This window comes from Anabrus simplex, chromosome 9 (genome assembly GCF_040414725.1).
Source record: "Anabrus simplex isolate iqAnaSimp1 chromosome 9, ASM4041472v1, whole genome shotgun sequence".
Classification (NCBI taxonomy): Eukaryota; Metazoa; Arthropoda; class Insecta; order Orthoptera; family Tettigoniidae; genus Anabrus; species Anabrus simplex.
In genome coordinates, this window is record NC_090273.1 from 22,570,354 (window position 1) to 22,588,658 (window position 18,305).

General features: G+C 39.8%; 1 protein-coding gene across 1 annotated transcript in view; it reads right to left on the reverse strand.

Moving 5' to 3' along the window:
* The window catches only part of LOC136881028 (neuroglobin), a 307,501-nt gene extending 297,204 nt beyond the window's left edge, over positions 1 to 10,297 (reverse strand). The window contains exon 1 of the mRNA XM_067153620.2: positions 10,204 to 10,297. The gene's annotated coding sequence lies outside the window, so the exon portion shown is untranslated. The remainder of the gene's footprint in view (positions 1 to 10,203) is intronic.
* Between the last annotated feature and the right edge of the window lie 8,008 nt (positions 10,298 to 18,305).

Consider the following 18,305-nt stretch of genomic DNA (forward strand, 5'->3'; position numbering starts at 1 on the left):
ACTGCAAAGCATCTTCAGGGCTGCCGACAGTGGGGTTTGAACCCACTATCTCCCGTTGCAAGTTCACAGCTGCACGGCCCCAACCGCACGGCCAACTCTGCCGGTACAACAGAGTGATTTTTAAATGCAAAATTCAGGCTTGCACAGGCCAAAACGAAAAGGAGGAGAAGAAGAAGAAGAAATGTCCAAACAGTTGCCTATCGAGTGTGATGGTCTTATTTCGATAATATTTCAGTGATAGTCGATCGTGACAGGTTGAAACTGAGACGAACTGTGTGGCGGATGAGGTAAAATAGTCAATAAAACCTGGTGCTCTCGTCGTTTTTTTGCAATTTGCTTTACGCCGCACGAACACAGATAGGTCTTGCGGCGACGATGGTCTAGGAGTGGGTAGAAAGCGGACGTTTCCTTAATTAAGGTACAGCCCCAGCATTTTCCTGGTGTGAAAATAGGAAACCACGGGAAACCACGGGAAACCATCTTCAGGGCTGCCGACAGTGGGGTTCGAACCCACTATCTCCCAATTACTGGATACTGGCCGCACTTAAGCGACTGCAGCTATCGAGCTCGGTAGGTCATTCCTAATACCAACACCATGCAGAGGAATGTTGTCACCATTGTGTGTTACTATGGTGGTTGGTAGTGTGAAGTGTTGTGTGTTAAGACAAACACCCAGATAAATTAATCGCACACAGTTAAAATCCCCGACCAGGCATCGAACGCGGAACACTCTGAAACGAAAACCAGTACGATGACCATTCGGTCAAGAGCTAGGACGAAGATATTGAGATGGTCAGTCGACATCACTAGATTGGATTTTGTTGGCAGCATAAACATTAACACACTACTTGCTGTAGTGTCGATCAGGGAGAAAATGCACGACTTGTGCATGACTTAACTGATAGATACAGTAGAAACAAGGGATCCTATACAGGGTTTCCAAAAGGTACGCTAAATACACATTTATGCGGTTGACAAGAGGAGATCTAAGGCACTACTTTACGCTAAAATTATTCAAGTTTTACTTCATTACTGACAGGCTGTGACTCTTGTGATGTATGAAGTAGAATTTGTTGTAGAGAGGACTCATTTGTCTCCCGTCATGACTGCTGCTGGCTGAGAGAAAGTTCTGTGCCAGTCTGTGTAATGATTTATGAAATCACTTACGACAATAAGTTCTTGTTCTCGTGTAAGAAAGAGAGCTCACAATAAAAAGCCAAGTCACGTATAGTGTGCGTTTGGAACAAATGTGTACTTTCATAAAAGACAGTACACGAAGAGGGTGTAAAACAAATTTAGAACAAAGAAAGGATATGGGAGAAAATTCGGAGCAGGAAACAATAAGCAGCAGGTGGGGTGTGGTGAAAGGTGATAGCGCTGGAAGAAACGTTCTTCATAAGAAAGAAAAGAAACCAAGCGACTTGACTCTGTAATTTGGGTCCCGTAGCTGTGAATTGCATTCGGGAGATGGGGGATTCAAACCCCAACTCTTGGCAACCCTGAAGATGATTTTGAGTGGTTTCTCCTTTTCATACCAGGCGAATGTGGCGTAATGCCAATTGCAAAGGAAAAGGGAAGACAGTATGGAGAAAGTTAAGGAAGGCTGAAGAAGAGAAGGGAAAAGAAAAAAGTAAAGGAAGGAGAAGCGAGTTGAAAGGACAGAAGATAGGGCGGGAATGATAAAGAAGGGATGGGGAGATGGATAGAAGATGAGGGGCGAAAGAAAGGAAAGCAAGAAGCAAGGTAATTGAGAGGAGAGAGAATAAGCTGATGGAAATAGATGTTAGTGATAAAGTTGGAATGAAAGACATTTTTTTCACGGGAAGGAAATAAGAACGAACGAAGAATGGATGGATGCTTGGGAGAAAGAAAAGGGGGAACGAAGGAAAGGAGGAAAGGATTCAAGAGAAAGGAAATTAGAAAGAAATAAAAGCTTAAAGAGGGGGGGAGAGAGAGAGGTCAAAATAAAAAATAGGAGGAATGTGAAGGAAGAAGAGAAAGAAGGAGGAAAGGTGGAATATAATTGGAGGAAAGGGAACAAAAGAAAGAATGGAAGAACTCAAGGAGAAGAGTGGGAGAGAAGGAAGGAATATGGAAGGGAAAGAAGAATAGAGGAAAAGAGAATGATTCAGGTTGGAAAATCGAAAGAAGCAACACATGCAGAAATTGAAGGTAGAAGCCGATAGATTTTCATTTTCAGGGCATTGTTGAAGAGATGTGACTATGCGTAATCTCACAACGTAACTTACTATCATAAACGGTGAAGTGTAGCGAAGTTAAGTGAAGTCAAGTCATATGACTTAAATGAGGAACCGCTGTGTATTGTCGACATGGATTTCCCGAAAGACAAAGACAAAGTCACCTCCGTACAGGCCATGAAGGCCCTTGGGGGAGTGGAAGGTAAAGGCTTCCACCATTGTTAACCTCGGCACGTGATGGGGTAGAGTGGTTAGCTCTACGCCCGGCCACCTTTGCCCTGAGGAATTAACCTGGTACTCATTTTTGGTGTAGGCTGAGTGAACCTCAGGGCCATATGCACCTCCGGAAGTGGAAATCTCGTTTCTTAAATTTGATGACTTCCTGACGGGGATTCGAACCCACGTTTTTCCGGAGGAACCGAGCACGCCTTTACCACCTCGGCTAGGCAGCCCCTGGATTTATCTTACCTGGAGGCCGGCGGTTCGGTTCCCGGACAGTGCAGGGATTTTAATACTAGGATGAAGGCCGGGACGGGGTTCAGTCAGCACCGCGAGACTAACTGAGGAGCGTATAGGAGCGGTAGTCGACTCGGTCAATAAATTCAAATATTAGTCTGAAGATGTCGTCGCACCGATTACGTTTCACTCCAGTATATGTAGGCCTTCTGTCAGGACAGCAGTCGTCTGGACAGGCCGAGGGTACAAAGAAAGGTCCTTGTCTCAGACAAGTGAAATCTCATCAAGTTTCCCTTGTTTGCCTCTTTCGTGCCACAGGGGTAGATAATTGCATTGTTTGCTCTCCAAACACCGTGATCATCAAGCTGTGTGGGAGAGGAGGAAGTGTTATCAATCGGATTGGCGGAGAATTGTTTTTCTTTTCGAGAAAATAAGATTACATTGTTTCTTTCTGGCGCGCGATTCAAATTGACGAACTCGCCGTATTTGCCATGCCAGAGATCAAGTCGCTGTGGTGCTTCAGGAAAAGAAGGGGAGGGAGGGGAAATGGGGTGTGTGATGCAGATAGAAATGCGTATGCACAAGTCTCCTCGTTCGACTCGCACAAGATTGTCCTTATCTCTTACAGGCAATATCGATAGTTCGTTTATTAAACAGCCGTAACTGCACACAAAGTACAAGAACCCACTGTAATTGAGACACGTGTCAGTTAAGAAATGCACCAGATCGTTTCTCTTCTCGCCTGTTGGTCGCAGTAACGTTCTTTATTATTTAACATGCTCGAAGATACAACGCTGCCACCCTACGATTGTATATTGCTGCACTCACAACATTATAAATGGAATTAAATAGGGAACGAAGGGAACAATTCGTCCAATGGTTTGATTACAGTAGATGTTCAATATGCCCCCTCCTACTTCGGTGCACAGTTCACAACGTTGTAATAGTGATCTTTGGACTCTGTTCAGGTTGTGTGGTTTGTCATGCATTGCCTCTGTCTTCCACTTCCCACTTCTCCTCCCTTCCCTTCCCTTCCCTCCTCTGATGAACAGCAACAGGCAGCAGCTCGCTCTCGGGCATAGCAAATACCGTGAGTTCGTCAATTAGAATCGCGTGCCCGGAAGTAAGAAAGTAATCTTATTTTCTCGAAAACAAAAACAATTCTTCGTCAATCCGATTGCACCATTGTTCTTGACATAACACGAAGAATATCTCTGATTCTATTGTCAGTATAAGTATGAAACACCCTGTATATTCCCAGCATTACCGCTCTCTTCACGAAGAATATCTCTGATTCTATTGTCGGAATAGGTATGAAACGCCCTGTATATTCCCAGCATTACCGCTGTCGTATAGGTATGAAACACCCTGTATATTCCCAGCATTACCGCTCTCTTCACGAAGAATATCTCTGATTCTATTGTCGGTATAGGTATGAAATACCCTGTATATTCCCAGCATTACCGCTCTCTTCACGAAGAATATCTCTGATTCTATTGTCGGTATAGGTATGAAACGCCCTGTACATTCCCAGCATTACCGCTGTCGTATAGTATGAAACACTCTGTATATTCCCGGCATTACAGCTCTCTTCACGAAGAATATCTCTGATTCTATTGTCGGTATAGGTATGAAACGCCCTGTATATTCCCAGCATTACCGCTCTCTTCACGAAGAATATCTCTGATTCTATTGTCGGTATAGGTATGAAATACCCTGTATATTCCCAGCATTACCGCTCTCTTCACGAAGAATATCTCTGATTCTATTGTCGGTATAGGTATGAAACGCCCTGTATATTCCCAGCATTACCGCTCTCTTCACGAAGAATATCTCTGATTCTATTGTCGGTATAGGTATGAAACGCCCTGTATATTCCCAGCATTACCGCTCTCTTCACGAAGAATATCTCTGATTCTATTGTCGGTATAGGTATGAAATACCCTGTATATTCCCAGCATTACCGCTCTCTTCACGAAGAATATCTCTGATTCTATTGTCGGTATAGGTATGAAACACCCTGTATATTCCCAGCATTACCGCTCTCTTCAAGCTTTCCGAATTTGGTTGACGTCATGTTACAATTGTTTTGAAATTACCAGCGCATGTATTGACATTGGAAATTATTGCACTACGTTCCATAAATATACAAGATACCTGTTTTTCGGTTGTTTGAAGCGTAAACAAGTTAGGAGTGCATTTAATAATTTACAAAATGTTCCAATTACTCATGCGTGGTAAAATAAAGCATTGATGCGTGTTGAGCTGCCAATATTTGATTTTCATGTTGGATAGTCCAGATAGCGCACAAGTACACCAGATTTGGACTACGGTGCTAGTTTTGGTGATCAACCTTTATTTAAGTGTATTCATTGTGGTAGCCAGCTGGTGTCGCTTTCTCTTGCCTGAACGTTTCAAACTCGATTCTTGGCTCACTCATCCCAGCTGTAATTTATTGTTTTAAGGGGAAGTACAATTAGGTAATCTTCTCCTCTGAAATCATCAGAAGAGAAAGAATTACACGTTAACCTGCGTTGTTTCTGTTACGGTACGTCTCCGCAAAGCGTATTTGTGATTCATTGCCCATGTGTTTAGCAAGGAAAGGTATCCTCCAATAATTTATCTGAGTTGAAATGAAACATTCCGTGACAAATAAATGGCTGGTTCGTGGTGATGATGATGATAATAATAATAAAGATAGAAATGCAATATAACCCTGTGGCAACAATTTTTTTTGCTGTGGCTTTACGTCGCACCGCCACAGATAGGTGTAATGACGACGATGGGATAGGAAAGACCTAGGGGTGGGAAGGAAGCGGCCGTGGCCTTAATTAAGGCGCAGCCCCAGCATTTGCCTAGTTTGAAAATGGGAAACCACAGAGAACCATCTTCAGTGCTGCCGACAGTGGTGTTCGAACCCATTATCTCCCGGATGCAAGTTCACAGCTGCGCGCTCCTAACCGCACGGTCTATATTCCTATAGTAATAATAATAATAATAATAATAATAATAATAATAATAATAATGCAGTAGAATCTTACAATTCCGAACTAATTAGGACGGGGATCTGTTCGGAATGACAAATTTTTCGGTTTATCAGAAATTCAAAATTCGAGCACTCAACCGCAAACACTAAAATTGGTTCGTAATAACCGAAGAGGAAAAACTGATTTCGTAAAGAGAAATAAGTCGTTATTGTTTGCTTCATCAGTCCATAGACTGATTTGAGGCAGCGTTCCACCCCGCCCTAAACTGTGTTTATTTTTTACTTCTACGTTACTACTACAGCCTACATCTACTCTAATCTGCTTGTCATATTCATATCTCGGTCGACCCCTACCGTTCTTACCGCCTGCACTTACTTCAGAAACCAACTGAACAAGTCCTGGGTGTCTTAAGTTGTGCTCTAACATTGTCTCTTCTTCTCGTCAAATTTAGCCAAAGCATGTTAGGGTATCTTATTTTTATTGCGATATATTGGTATTCTAAAAGGGGGCATTGAGATACATCACTTTTCCCTTGGAATTTTTTGGTATTACTGCCGCTGGTATAGGGTACTTGAATTTAATAGTGTTCTTTTTCGGTGGCGGTAATGATTTCTGTTTTAAGAGGACGTACAATATGGCAATCATCCTCTAGTACCAAAAAATGGCCAGGCTGTGTGTCTCAGACGGTTGAGTCACGGGCGTTCTGACTCCAACTTGGCAGGTTCGATCCTGACGCAGTCCGGTGGTATTTGATGGTGCTCAAACATGTCAGCCTCGTGTCGGTAGATTTACTTTCACGTAAAAGAACTCCAGCGGGACTAAATTACGGCACCCCGGCGTCTCCGAAAACCGAAAATGTAGTTATAGGGACATACAAGAAATATCATTATCATTAGAAAAAATGGAAGGGGTCCGACACTTCGAAAATGAAGAGATCGGCCAAAGAAAGACAAAGGCCACGAAGGGCATGAAAATGAAAGGCTCCCTAGCCGTCTAAACCTAATAGCGTCCGGGTCGAACATGAACAAGGGTTGACCAAGAGAGGTCAGGTAGGTTAGATGAAACTGAGGAGCGTGGCACAAGTGAGGGGAAGCAATGCCAGGTCTCAGCTAAGGACCCTGTTGTCACCAACACACGCTCAACAGTTAAGAGCCCCTGGGGTAGTTTTAGTCGCCTTTTATGACAAGCAGGAGATAGCGTTAGTGTTATTCTACCGCCCCCATTCTCAGGGGGTTCATTTTATGTTATGGCATCTGAGGCTGTTTCCGATGCTCTATTCCTTTTGCCTTTTTGCTAAATGGTCTCTATGCTCTATGCTTATTATTTTCGACTATATCTTGTTAAACATAATTTTGATTGTTAAATACAGTGTCACATATTTTTTAAGACCACGGCTTCAAATCAATTTATTTGCTGGCGGTCTTATACGTCATTCTATTTTAAATTGTCTTAAATTGGGGAATAATCTACATTACAATACAATGAGTTGGATACAAGCTGAAATTGCTCAAAAGTTATATTTTTTTAAGTTTTACGAAATTACATAAAATTGCACATATCTTTAAAAAAAATAGATAAAAATGGGAAAAAATAAAATTATTAATTTTGTTTTTCTAATAGATCTTACAAAGGGCTAGTTTGAACGAACTTATTAACTTTGTTTCAAGAAGGAATGTGCAATTTCATGTTAATACTTCACAATTTAAAAAAATAATTTATTAGCTGATATCAACTAGATTATTTCTCCTTGTACCAAAATTATTGTACTGTAATGTAGATTTGACTAATTTAACTGAAAAATGAAATAGAAAAAAATTTAAGACCGGCTTCAAATAAATAGAGTCATACATTTTTTACCGACATGTACGCTTGCTTATTTAAGCTTGCCTCTTTTGTTTATACTCTGAGTTGATCCTTTAAATTTGTTCCCTTGTTAGCTAAGGAAATATTTTGACAAATGAGATTGGAAATATCACACGGTAACTTTAATAATTCTGGATCCATTTGGGACAACGAGCTTCCCTGAGCTCATACAGACTCTGCTAGTATTTGACGATCTTCCTCCTTCTTTGCCGTTATGTTACGTGAACTGTTTTTATCCTCTACCATTCACGATGCCCCTCTCCTTTAGAATTTCAGAAGTTGACAATTACAAAAGTAATGTGCGGAAAAGTGGATCTTGAGATCATGAGAGATAGATGCTGGGGAGAAAAATAAGAAATAAGTAGAATACAGCACAGAACAAAGACAATGTACAAGCAGTTAATTAAATGACTGTACATCCATGAGTTAAAAACATTTTAATCAAGGGAATGAGCTTACTTGCCTATTATGCATCAAACACGTCATCGATTGGGCTGTGGTTATTTTAAAACTTGATAATTTACCGTCAGTCTATTATAATGCTCCATTATGACAGTCAGGCGACAGCTTGTATAAGCGATTGTTCAGCTAAATGAAGTCCCGAATTAGCGAGCTTTATTAAAAAGTAATCACTAAAAAAGGAACCAATTTTGTCAGTTAAATGAGCTATCTAATTCTTGTGGACGCTAATTACACAGTCATGGGGGAGGAACCGTACATCGTGCATTTACAAAGTTTTCCTGGGTGAATACCTGTAATAAAATATAGCTAATTATGCTAAGGAAAACGAAGGGGAATTTATTGTTTCTTTCACCTTTGAACAAGAAATAACAGATGCTGACATGATCTTATTCGAGGAACATGGAAAAAATGAGATTGAACAGGTCCAAATAATCAGTTCGTCCTATTACGATTTTCCTAATATTTGTACAGAAAGTAAGGACCGTGCGATTTTCAATGAAATAAATTGAAATATATTCCTCAATAATGGTGTCGATGTGTTGAAAATACAAAAAATTAATGCCTTATTTAAGTAAAGATAAGGTAGAAACTTGTTATGTACAATTTTAACAGCATGCACCTGCTGCTTTGGATGCGAGTTCCGAATAATGGCAGAATATTTCTATATCCTCCTTATTAAGGTAAAAATAATTTATTCACTACAGAAGACCGGGTAAAAGCTCTCGAATATCTTATAAAAGATCCTACTATTCTGTTTGCATCCTTTGTTATTTTGCTGATATTATATTTGAACGTTAACTTATATTTATAATAATAATAATAATAATAATAATAATAATAATAATAATAATAATAATAATAATAATAATAATAATAATAATAATAATAATTTCTCCGTTAGGGTCTTCTGGCGACCAATTGACAATTTCAATGCTTCATCGGTTATTATTCCTTCTTCCCCCTTCAATATTCCTTCATCTGTTCACTATATCTCCTTTTAATCTTCTCGGACAATTTTAGCCTGTTTTCTTGTCCTCTCGATCTTGGATCCTTCGATTTTTAACACTTTCTTTCTAAAACTATCTCTCTCTGTTGCTGATTATTCTCTTATATTATTATTATTATTATTATTATTATTATTATTATTATTATCATGATATTGTATGAGCACTTAAGGGAGTATCACTATGTTTCTCTTCGCCAATACAAATGGGAGTGCACGTAAAGAAATACAGCAATTTTCACTTATCAGTTTTTGATTCATGTTAGTTAAGAAGATTCTTATCAGATAATAACACTTGAAAATAAGAAAAAAATGGTATTATGTACTACACAGGTGTATTGATTTAAAATCCGCAATGTAAATATTTCCATAATGGATGTTGAATTTTATTGCAATTAGAAAATGATTCAACTTATTTCAGCACGGACAACTCAACCCGTGCTTAATTTTAGTGTTTAGTCTAAGTCGTATTGGAAAAGTTGACCCGTAAATTTAAATTCTGTTAAGAATCACTATTTGAGAATTCGTCTTACTGTTAAGTATACCAATAAGAGCAAAGTTATTAACATAACAGTTTACAGAATTTGAAATGAATGGATTCGTATATTAATTGAAGTATTTTTTGAGTTAAAAGGAGAACTGTTGGCCGTGCGGTTAGGGGCGCACGGCTGTGAGCTTGTACCCGGGAGACAGTAGGTTCGAGCCCCACTGTCGACTGCGCTGAAGATGGCTTTCCATAGTTTCCCACTTTAACACGGACAAATGCTGGGGCTCTACCTTAAATAAGGCCATGGCCACTTCCTTCCCACTCCTAGCCCTTTCCTATCCCATCGTCGCCATAAGACATATCTTTGTCGGTGCGACGTAAAAGCAATTGTTAAAAAAAGGGAACTTGTATAATTTAGTTCGTCAATTATGAAAACATTAAGTGTACAGAAATGATTTAATATAAAAAAGAAAAAAGAACTACTGTTAGAATTCGTGCTGTGCCAATTTTCTCCGTGAACCCTTATACGATGTGAAATGACAAGTATAACCTCTTCGTCTGATGTCATCAGATTCTTTGAGCAGGACACTAACTAATATCAGAGAGTAAACCTAATATACATTTCTTCGCAAATGACTGTCACTAAGTCGAAGGATTGTAAGTGGTCGAATTTTAATAATTATTTTGATATTTCGTACTTTATTAAGCAAGTCCAGACTACAGTACTATAGCAGATTGTTGTCCTACCTTCAATCAGCTGTTGTATCGCTCGCCACACACGCGCTCGGTATCAGCCACGGCCCACTAAACGCACAGTGTTAGCCTCCCGATAGGCGCCGAGACGCTGGCTGCGCCAAACTGAGCTTGCTTCGAGTCATGAGGTGAGAATGTACTTTAGAGGCGCCTGCGCTTTCCGTCATCATTACGCTGTGATTGGTAGAGCCATAGGAATATTAACACTTCTATTATTCAAATTATGCATCAGTAGATTTTGGATATTTAGGAAATAAATATCGGCCAGATATACAGAAAATATGCTATTAAAATTAACTATGCCCGTCCCCCAAAAGACAAATATGAACAAACATATGTACTTCTAACGAATGATTTTTGCCATTAGTTCTTTCATATGAAATATACAATTCATTATGCAATCTAATTGCACTACTGCGATTAATTTCCTTATTAGTGCGTTTAACATAATTCCACTAGTCTCTATCATAAATTCACTATCAATCATTAAAATATGGTCAGTGCTGAAGATATTCAACCAGGTGTCATTCGGTCAGAAATCAAAGTTCCTCCAATTGGCTCAGAAACAGGCAGTCTCTGGCATGAACCCCGATGCTAGTAAAATTGTCGTCAATCTTTCCAATAACAATAACGTGAAGAAATTGAATTATCTAGGGGAAATAATTGAAGAAATGGTTTAGAAAGGTCGGCTATAGAAGAAAGGATGAACAATATGGAAATTGCTTATATTATTGGTGTTATTACTAATAAATTTTAGCGGGGCCGATGACCTTCGATGTTAGGCCCCTTAAAACACCAAGCGTCATCATCATCATCAATAACTTTTAGCATCAAAAGTCTTAAAATAAGATACTGTAATAGTGAAACAGTATACCTGAGCGAATGCCTGGTATTAGATTAAAAAATTAGATAAGCTTAGGATATTAGAACGAATAAGTGTAAGATAAATTCTGCGTCCGATGAAAACTGAAGATTTGTGAAAATTGCGAAGTAATAAGGAAGTCTACCAGAACACAGGAAACATAACGGAAACCTTATTAAGAAGGAGACTGTTATTTCTGTGTGTGTACTGTATATCCTTAAGATGAATGAAAACAGATTAAAAAACAGATATTCAAATACCTTTGGGAGAGAAAATCAACGACAACAACCTGGATTCAAGAGGCAAAGTTAAAAAGAGAGAGGTTCCACCTTTTCAATACATGATAACCAATTGCACAAACTTATGTCACAACATGTTTAATTTGGTTTGGGACCGGTTTCGACAACTATTTATGTCATCATCAGCCGACAGAAAAAACATGGTAAGAAGTATACAATCATCAACCCACACACACACACACACACAAAACATTAAAGGATAACTGTAACACATAACACTTTCATGAAGAAGTGAACCATTGAAGTTCATGTAGTTTTTACACTCTTGTTCTAAGTGTTAAAAGAACTGAAGGATACAAGTGAAATGTAACACTTTTCCATGAAGATAATTTTTTGTAGAGATCATAAGCAGTCTGACGTTCTTGAGCACTCTTGCTGCAAGCTTTGAAGTCAATATATTAGATCTTATATCCTACTGTCATATATATCACGTCATTCATATCATCTCATTAACTGCTCTGATGAGGTTGACGTCAGGAAGGGCATCCGGTCATAAAAACCCGCCACGACAGATTCATCTCACATCATACCCGACCCTGTAGAGAAACGGACAAGGGTTGGACAAACAAACAAACAAACAAACAAACAAACAAACAAACAAACAAACAAACAAACAAACAAACAAACAAACAAACAAACAAACAAACAAACAAAATTGTAACATACGTAATTCCAAGCGTTCTTCTACTAACAACTGGAATGATCGGGTGAGTTGGCCGTGCGGCTAGGGGCGCGCAGCTATGATCTTGCATCTGGGAGATAGTGGGTTCGAACCCTACTGCCGGCAGCCCTGAAAATGGTTTTTCGTGGATTCCCATTTTCACACCAGGCAAATGCTGGGGCTGTACCTTCATTAAGGCCATGGCCGCTTCCTTCCCACTCCTAGACCTTTTTCTATCTCATGGTCGCCATAAGACCTATCTGTGTCGGTGTGACGTAAAGCAACTAGCAAAGAAAAAAAAGAACTGAAATGCCTAACCTAATTTAATTTTGTCAGAGATAATCATTTACAATTAAGCAAAATTTTTAATATTTAATGATTCACATTGTTTTCACTTACAATTCTAACCTCTACTTTCACAGAGTTAGTCTAGTCTGAATTATGAATGTGAAAATAAATATACTTGCAAAAAATAAACTTATCAGTTACGTAATTGAAATTTTACCTTACTTTGAGTACCTTCACTTGTACGCTTCTTCATTTCACTTCTACAGAAACAATTATTGTGTAAATTAATTTAATAGTTTCATAAACTGGAGAAAGTTACACTTCAGTCAGTACACTGAGCAATATTTACTGTTTGTCAATCACATTATCAATTTTTTACCGAACATTTGAATGCCTTCATTCTGGAATTGAAGGGGTCCCTACGCCTTCTGCCTTTTCCTGTTCCTTCTTAGCATTCGTTTCTGCAAGATGGGACAGTACTAAATCCAATCTGGTTTTCTTCTTCGGAGGTTCTTGTACCTTCTTTTTTGTCTTGCGTGTAATCTCGCTAATGCCGGTAGTAGCTATGGTTTGAATTTCATCGTCACTTGAACTTAGCGCTCCTGTGCTGCCTTCCGAACTTATACCGGCGTGCCTGTTAGAAGGTGTAACTGCTAAGGGAACAATATTGGGTTTCTTACCGAATATTTCTTGGAACTGGCCTAAGTATTCAAATCACCTGATTGTGAAGACTTCATATTGTCAAATTTCGTATGGTATCTCTTCTTTAGATTTTTGAATTTGAATTCGCATTGTTTCCGGTAATAACTACATCAGACTGTAACTGCACCGCATTTTTCCATACCACTTCATTTCTAACTCAGGGTGAATAAAAGACCCCAAATTATTTTTATAACCATCGTTCAGTTGTAATACGGCATTGTGTGACCACCGATTGTTCCCATCTTTAGTTTCTTCTCTCCCTTCAGGCAAGGAGATATCATCTGCATTTTCGCCTAAAACAAAACAAATAACTATGTGATAAGTTCAATTTTATCTAGGCCATATAGTGTTAGTTAATGGCTTCATGGCAATAATTATTTCGATGATGTTCACATACCTCCTTGGACCTGTATTTAGCAAATATTAAGAAATGATTAAGAAATAATTTGCGCTCGAATCCGTTATTATATGGTTAACTTTGTTTCCCCTTACTGCGAGCAGCACTATAAACAAGGCCACGTGTTTCCCTAATATAAACAAACTACAGTGCGCATGACGAGTTAAATCTACCCACCTATCTACACGGAGTAAAAAGAGTTAACTCTGAGTTCACTCCTTAGAGATTTATGAACGCCTCACGGAGTAAACTCTGCTGGATAATTTTGTTTTATGAACGGAGTTAACTCGGAGTAGCAGAGTTATATTTTACGAACGCAACCCAAGTGTTTAAAGAAAGGACATCACGTCGCCTCCGCAAAACCATACTGGGCGCTTGATGGGCTACTGTGAGTCAGATCACCACACGGGTGAATGTTGGGAATCAGGAACCCATTTCTAACATGACTGTAATGAGGCAACTGCCCATCATAGGCTTCACCAGCCGATGACCAACTCGTGTCCCTTTGCTGACACCTCCACACAGAGCTCAACGACGTACTATGGCCCAATGAATCCCGGTTCCAGTTGTATGAAGCTGATGGGCGCGTGAGAGTGTGGCGTATGCCCCATGAAGCTATGCGGATTCTGCGTGTCAACAAGGTTGGGTCCAGGCACAGAACACCAATATATAACAGTTCTGGTCTGGGTGGCGTTCTCATGGTCGCAATTATGCCCCATCATTCGGCAGCAGGGAGCTCTGACAGGTGCACGTTATATGGATATTCTTTCAGGCCATCTGCATCCCTTTCTGGCCCTAGAGTACCTTGATGGAAATGCCAAGTTTCAACAGGATAATACGTCATGTCACCGCTCTGTGGTGGCACGCAGGGGGTTGGAGGAACACTCTGGTGAAGTTAGACCATGAATTGGCCCTCCATATCACCCGATCTTAATCCAATCAAGTATTTATGGGATGCTGTCGATACTGGTGTACGATCCATGAACACTGCACCAACTATACAAGACCAATTATGGGTAGGAGTGCAAGATGCGTGGGTCCAGATCCCTCCAGAACGATTTCAACACCTTGTAGAGTCAATGCCTCGCCGTATTGCTGTCGTTTTGAGGGCGCGCGGAGGAGCAACTCGTTATTCACATCACATTCAGTGTCTTCCCATGACTTTTGGCCACTCAGTGAATGTTTATACACTTTTCAGCAAAGAACTTTCGGGGAATCAATTTCCATGCTGCTCACAGTGAAGGTCACTAAATGAAATGTTGTGTAGTGGGTCCATTTGAGCTCGTTCATTGTTTAGAGCAGGGTCAGTCAACTGCGTGTACGTGTGATGTCAGGTAACACGTCACACACTCTGCTCGGGCAGCGAAACGAAGTACTTAGTACTGTAACTGAGAAGTGAGGGCTAGAGGGGCGAGGGGAAACACAACGTCATTCATAGGGGAAAGGCCCAAGGGCTGCAGGTACAATGCGGTATGTGTAGTACATATTTCTCTCTACATATTTTATTGTAACGTAACTTTGTTATGAAGTAGGATACGAGTTATAAAGCAACTTTATTTCTACGTATACAAACTGAACATTTAGCTGTAGCATTCCTATCATTTTCAACAAATAAATATAGATCATCCAAGATAAAAAGATCGGCGGGGTAGGTACCTTGTCGCACCGTGATGTGCCTGGTTCATCCATACGTACTGTTCCACTACCACCACCACTACGTATGGCACTGCACGTGTTTACTACAAAGCGAGGCTGTCTCTTCGTATCACTCTACGACAGCGTCTCCCCACCTTCTGCGCTCATACGTCACATGTGCTCTCCGACGACACACGGGCTCCCTTTCACCACACGCCAGTCAGTTGGCTGACCCTGATTTAGAGGTAAACTGTTATATAAAACGCTTGCGTAATTAATTTCTACATAAAAGAGTTACGTTGTTTTAAAATAAATTAGCAGCCTAACACTCCTGATTGTCACCGTCACAGTCGAAACCGTTCATTACGACATCCGTTTTAACGACGTAGCGGCGAAATACGACGTATATAATCGTATATAAACAGTGTTCTTAAAAATAGGTTTGTAAAACATAACTTATTACGATAAAACGGCTTATTTTAATCACATTTTCGGGGAAATGTATCCATTATAACGTCCAATGTTGATTTTTGTTTGTTACGCGTTTGGGGTTTGGCAACAACAATGTAAAGCTTATTATCAAAGTCCCGTTTTCTGTAGATTGTTGATTTCAAATCAGCCTGTCTGTTAAAATAGTCAAGGCAAGCATCGCTGTGAGGATGTCGCAAAAGGAAGGGAAAGTGTTTAATATTTAATGAAAGTCACGCACAATATGGGCGATTCTAAAACGAGGATACAAACTTAAGCATCGTGAAGGAATTCGGTGTATTCCCCCCTCAACGATTTATACAATTTCGAAGGACGGAGACAAAGACCGTGTGCGGAATTATTTATTAATTTACATCGTTACTACTTCTTCCCTCACTTATTGTTTTATATTAATTTAATTATCCACATATAGCATACAACGAACTTCCCCTAAATTTTGTAATAGGAAGCTTAGAACTGGGGAGAGAAAATAATAACATGAAATTTCTCTTTAAAACTGTAAATTCTATTATTGACAACCCTGACTACTTATACCTCTTGAGCTTTCAAGTGCCCCGCTTTAATGCGAGAACAAATGCAACTTTTCAAAATAAAAATGTCAGAACAACCCCTCACAAATATTCCCCACTCTACTGGCTGTGCAATGTCTACAATAGTGCAGTTCAGAAAAATCAATCTTTAGAGTTCTGTGTACCTCTAGATCTGTTTTTACAATAATTCACCATTTCCCTGAAAACTTTCTAAATAACTTGTAATGCTGATTTGAACCACAAAAAGTATTTTAATCATTCTATATTAATCCTTACCCCATAAATGTAATTATTATAAGTGTTATGAATAGAAGCAGATATGAAATTGCGTTTTTGATTTTTTTCTTGTAAAGATTAAATTAGATTAGATATTAAATATTGTTCCTTTCTCAATGTAACTATAATATTAGAATAGTTCAGATATTAGGTTATTAGACTAGTTTAGATACGAACATATGTTTTTATCTACCTGTTTCTTGTAAAGAATTAGATATGAAATATAAGCAGCCATCGGATGCAGATCGAGCAGGCAGTGGTCTACAGTGTATACTACGTGCCGTATATCATTTGAAGCTCTGTTATTCTTGTCATTAATCTGCTCGGATCACACTTTTGAAAATGCCTGGCTGTGCAGTAGCAGGCTGTTTAACCTACTACAGGAAAACCAAAGGATCAGACAAAGTATTTTTCATTACCGAAAAGTGAAGACCTCGCCAAACTGTGGGAAAACGCTTGTCGGCTCAATGACAAATTTAGTGTGAAACACGGTACGTATTTATAATATATGATAAATTGTTATTGTCTTTATTTGATACATACTGTGTTAAATTAATACGAAGTTTATTATTACTTTAGGTCGAGTTTGCTAGCTTCATTTCGCTATGACGTGCTTTGAAATCCCTTTAAGACTACAACTTCTAAATTACCGGAATGAAAACAGCCGTGAATTAAAACCGGATGCATGAGAATATACCACTAGGAGGAAATATATTAACTCCTAATAGTATCAGGAGGGTTGGGAGGGAAAGACAGAGAAATCGACATAAGGATGCAGCTGAGCTTCTAAGATCGCCGCTGCTCATTTGAACATGTGAGTGAAGAAACCCAACACATACATGTTTGAATGTTATATAAGATTCCCAATTTTTTCATGTGAAAGAATAAATAACTCGTCTGTAGTGATTTTATGGAAGACGCAACTGAAGAAAAGGAGGACTATAACGGAGGCAATGGAACTAGCGATTTGGATGATTTGAGAAGAAAGATCTTAGGGCTACTGTTGGAAAGAGAAAATAGTGACTTAAGAAAAAATATGAACTCCTGTTGAAGAATGAATGGGAATTACTGCAACAACTAAAAAAGGCAAATGACATTTCTGAGAGAATTATTTCAATGTTCGGTCATATTTTTTTCTTCAGGGCAAATAAAAGTGTTAATGAACCGTGCAAATAAAATCAAAAGTAAAAGAGATCGTTGGACTTCAGACGATAAATGAAATGGTGAATGGCTTTTAGTACCGGGAGTGTCCGAGGACATGTTCGGCTCGCCAGGCGCAGGTCTTTTGATTTGATGCTCGTAGGCGAATTGCGCTTCGTGATGAGAATGAAATTATGATGGTCGGTAGATGCATAGTGGGTCTCGGCCCTCAAGTGGCCGTGGCTGGTCCGTGTCCAAAAGTTCTGCACTCTGACCGGCCAACCGAGCAGGGGAAGGGTTTCCACGGCTCTACGCCTCTGCATTCGGAAGACGGGACAGGCGTAACCTCATGGCTGGCCCCAACAGTCGGCTGTCCTGAGAATGTTTTTTGGTGGTTTTCCATTCTTTTGCACTAAGGCGAATGCCGGGACAGTTCCTAGTGTAGGCCACGGCCGCCAACCCCCTCACCTTCTCCGAGCATCTCCTTCACCGTAACAAATCTCCCGGCCTGAGAGACGGTTTTACCATCTAAGAGGGCCGCCTCCCCCCTTCAGGGGAGGAATGAAAACATTTTAGTATTAGTGATGATGAGGAAGGCACATACACACAGCCCCCGTGCCAGCAAAATTAACCAATGGCGGTTAAAATTCCCGACCTTACCGGGAATCGAACCCGGGACTCCTGTAACCAAAGGCCAGCATGCTAACCATTTAGCCATGCAGCCGGACTTCAGATGATATATCAGCAGCGATATCATTGCGAACTCTCAACCCAAAGGCATACCGTTACCCGTTTCTGACTCCTTCAACAATGAGCT